This window comes from Dendronephthya gigantea, unplaced genomic scaffold (genome assembly GCF_004324835.1).
Source record: "Dendronephthya gigantea isolate DGI-Jeju-01 unplaced genomic scaffold, DenGig_1.0 000011F, whole genome shotgun sequence".
Classification (NCBI taxonomy): Eukaryota; Metazoa; Cnidaria; class Anthozoa; order Malacalcyonacea; family Nephtheidae; genus Dendronephthya; species Dendronephthya gigantea.
The window spans coordinates 1612448-1617500 of record NW_021163021.1 but is presented as its reverse complement, the minus strand read 5'-3'; positions in this window follow the sequence as shown (position 1 = coordinate 1617500).

Genomic DNA, 5053 nt, shown 5'->3' with positions numbered 1-5053 from the left:
ACAGTAAGGTAGCATGCTACGCATGTCATTGGTGTTTATGGCAAACAAATAAAACAAACTGGACATACCAACAAAGTCTTACAGTATGTTATACTTGTAAATACACAAACATTTACAAGAATAGGTAAATATTGTGTTTTTGCCAACCAAAAGATTACATGCTACCATACTTTCTATCATTCCCTGTAGGCATAAATAAAAAGTTGGAATTGCCTGTAGGCATAAATAAAAAGTTGGAATTGCCTATATGACCATGGTGTACCAGTACATTCTTATGACTCCTCCCCCGGTGGGGGGAGGAATCAAGGGTCTCAAATCCAGGGGAGAAAATCAACAACCTGTGGGTGCAGGATTATAAAAGGGCTAAGTAGGGAGGAAAATTACATCTAAAAAGAGGGGGGAAGGAATCAAACGTTTTGAAGCATACACACCCCTGAATATGATCAACACTAACATATCATTGCATCCTGTTCCGTTTCATTCTTTATTAATTTTACAAGTAGTCAAACAAATATTCTCATCTACTACAATGTTCTCCAACTTACTTGTATTTTTGCATTCTTGGTGAATCCTGACACGCAACATTAGTTTTACTCTATGAAATAAACGTTCATACGATCTAATGAGACATACTGTACACTGTATACCTCTGTCAATGTCTTATGTACATGCATTATGTATAGTAGTACACGTATACTGGCATTAACCATAATACAATACCATAACTATCGAATACAAGTTACTCCTATTTCATAAAAAAACCACTGACAATATCATGACACAACAAAAAAATGCAATGACTCAAGCAGAAATCAAACATATATCTTCAGGTTTCCAGACTGCCACCCGACTCATTGAGTTTTTAAACCATCAGGGATTGATATTAAAACTTATCCATTTTAACTGGTCAGAATATTGTCAGTTCAAAATGATTTTATCAGCATGTCAATTTCTTTCAACCTCAATGGTAAACAAAACTGATGCTTATTGTTTTTATACATATATTCTGATCGTTGACACATACCTTCATTGGATCATATAATCCACTATTATGACTTTGACGATGAGTACAAGCATTCGGTTCAATATGGTGATGGTGTTCCATCTGCCTTGGTGATACATCACCATCCCTGATTTCTTCAGTTTCACTGCATGTCAATTGTGTCCACAAGTGAGATGCACTATCTCTGTGTTTTGATTCACAACCAACTGGTATATCAAGCAAGTTTAAACCACTACTTTCCAATGCCATTTGTATCAAGTTTGTTCCTTCAATATTTGGTTGTTCGTTACCATTTGAATTGCATAAATACAATTGCATCTCATCTGTATCTGCTTGGATGCCACTATCAAGCATGGCATGTTCAATTATGCTGGTGGTTGAAGGGGTTTCGTCTGGCATAATTGAGGAACTTGACTTGCTGGTTTCATAAGAAACAATATGAGAAGATTCATAAGTCTGTGCTGTGGGTTCCAGAACTGAAGCATCGCTGGTTGAAAGGGCACTGCAAAGAGAATTATTTGGCACCTTTGTATCAAGTAAAGGGATAGGTTCACCTGATGAATCCATTCCAGGATGGGTTTCATATTGCCAGGCTGGACCACGAAATAAGCTCAACCATTTATGACCAAAATGGGAAAACATGGTTTCAATCCAACTTGCATAATGTTTTTCGGCATGTACACTCTGGATAGCATTGCTTGCAAAGAATTGGATATTATACTCGATAAACCCAAAGGGCATCCTATACAATGGCATCCAGGGTTGAACATTCTGATTGTTTGTAAGGAAACATTTAGACAGTAATAACACTAAATTAAACTTATTTGCTCTTTTCAATGTGTGCATTGCATTCAAACTAATTTCTAGAAAGTCATGTTCGATGAATGAGTAAAATTCATTCCCCCAAATATCAACGATGTAAAGTTTGAAAAGATAATTTATGAGTTGCTTCTTCAGTCTTGTTGACATTGAACACTTGAATGACTTCAATAGATTCTGCACAGAGTCTCCAATATTACTTGACACTTGCCCAACAGGAGAACATTGGAAAATGGGCGATAAAGATTCCCAGTGGGAAATTGTTGGAGACTTAGAAACTGGTGTGCTTTCCTTACTGTTTCTTATGTCATCAGTGAACACATAGTCGATCTCTAAATCATCCTCAGCTTCAGAGAGTGTTTTATACTGCTTGCATAGGTGCTTTGTAACTTTGGATCTACAAGACGTACCTAAAAAGATTATATATATATATATATATATATATATATATATATATATATATATATATATCATAAACTAATAATTATGGGCCATTCAGTTAACATACACACACCCCTATGACAGATTTTCCAAGGGGTTGTAGAATTTACAGAATTTTCAGGGGTATACCATCAAGTTAAGTACATGTACCTCGTACATGGGGATGTGTGTATTTATTTAGTATTTCTTGGGAATGACCATTATTATACTGTAAACATATTAATACTAGCGAAAAATATACAACTCATACATGTACCTGTTCGATTAGATTTGCAACTATCATTGATGGCTTGTGCGCAATTTTCCCAGAAATTCTGATCTTTGGTAACTGGCCATTTGTCAGTTCATGCTTGTGGCCAGTAAAGACAAATATACTGGACGAGAGCTTTTATTTCACCATTCGACCAACTCAATCTGCTACCCGACTCCGTACTAGACTCCGTACTACTAGCTTTATCATTACCGAATAGAGTTTTCTTCGCTCTATTCGTCGATGTTGACTGCAATTTTGGCTCTGGTTTTCCAGGTGTATTGCCTTCTTGCGCCATGGAACGTTTTAGTTGTGGGGCAGTCACGTCTTCAGCCTAAATATCGACGATTTACAAAGTCAAAAAAACTAATATTATCGAGGGGCGCTTAGAGGCGCTTTGCGTTTTTGTTAATCAAGAACACTTCTTATACAGATATCATGTTTCATTAGGGTGATTCGGATTACAGAAAAGCAAATATCAGGAGCAAAAGGCAATGATGTTCGACAATCTAGTTTAATATATCAAGGTAATAATAATAGTATTACCCAATTTATTTATCTTAATTTAAAACCCGCATTCTACGATAATCAAATAGAATATAACCGTAACTTGATATTCCAGGATAAAAATTTAAATAAAATACGTAAATAAATGTATAACAAAAGCATAACTTACCATATCTTACAAAATAATTTTGCTATCGAAATTGACCTTCGGCTTAAAATTAGCAACCAGAATGCTTTGCGGTCGCAAAATTTTGTACACAGTTCTGCCTGCAGTCCTGAAATTGAGTTGAAATTTCATCATGTTTGGCAGGCTAAACCTGTATGTTGCACAGGGGCGCTTAGGGGCGCTATGGTATTTTCATAACATCTAAGTATTAAAGAAACTACTTTCGCTTGTTTAAACCTAATAGCTGCTACAAATAAGTCACAAACTTTGAACAATTTCGGCCCTCAAATTCCCGCGGTAAACAGCTGCCTAAAATATATCAAAACCATATCAACACAAGGGTTGTATTGAACAAAATAAATACGGGATAGCCTGGATGTAACCCCAAACACTCATTATTCATATACATAACAAAAACGTATGTGATAGAAACATGCTAAAATATCAACCAAAGTTAGCGATGTTTTTCAAATAATGGCGCCATTTTGAAAAAGCTTCGACCATAGTGCCTTGCGGTCGCAATGCGCACACCGCCTGCCCAATATCTATCAGATGACCTAGAAAATCTACAAAAGCGTGCCCTATGTATTATACACCCCAAATTGCCCTACAGCCAAGCTCTAAAAACAGTGAACTTGGGAACACTGTCCAGTAGACGACAAAGTTTAAACGATAAGTTATTTCAGGAAATCATCGATGATAATTCACACAAACTACATAAACTTTTGCCTCCTAGAAATAATAGCACTGTATGCTTACGCAACAAACGCATGTTCCAGCTCCCAAAATGTAAGACAAACAGATTGAAAAACAGTTTTTTCACAACAAACATAGTTCCAATTTTTCACAACAAACATAGTCAGCACAGACAAATAGAATGAAAAAAGTTTTTGAATTGTTACTTTTGTTAATAACACAAACAATGTCCCCCTATGTTTTAAGTCTAATTCTGATTTGGCCATCCAACTGTGGAAGTTACTCCATCTGATTTTGAAATAAAATTCTGTTCAGCATATAATGATGAAGGTTGAGGGCTTGAACTTGACATGCCATTTTTTTGTGTTGTTGCATCATCATTGCTGGTTGAGTATTTTGGACTAATAGGCCAGCTTTGGCTTCAAAACAATGCCTTAGTTACCTAATTTCCAAAAGTTTCTACCATGCTAGTTTCCCTTTTCCCCCTCTGTTTTTTGTTTTTTTTTGGTTTTCTGCAATTGACATGGATATATTTTTTATCAATTGGTATTCCTCATCAGCTTGCCTCTTTTGAGAAGTGCTTTTTTTTGGTTTCACTGCTTGTTGATTGACCTTGTCTTTTTCGTTATTTCACCTTCCTCATTTTCACTTATGGGACTTGTTTGCTCAGGTGTTTGAAAGTAACTTCAAAACTATTTTCACCAGACTCGCTGAGACTTGAATCTAACGGTGTAGTGTCACCTATAGGTGAAGTGTCACCTATATAAAACAACAAAATATTTATATCCTGGACTGCAAACACCCAAGAAGAATGGTCACACATAGCATTGGCATCACACATTATATTGCAAGCTGTTAGTTTTTTACGCACGCACACATGGAGGAAACAGTTACTTGTGCCATAAATTATTCAGCATGTTGAATAATCGGTGCTGATGGCGCAAGTGATGAAAAACTGTCAAAACGGCATCGCACACTAGGGGAACTTGCTTATGCCAACAGTCACAAGTGAAACTTTCGGAAAGTGATAGCTGTAGTGTGCGCCAGGCTTTACATACAGGAATACTATCCATATTCCATGTCAATGACATGTCATTTGCATTGAAACCTGGTCAGTTATGAATTGTTTCTGCTCCAGGGTATATTGGACGATTTCCATTTGCATAGTTCT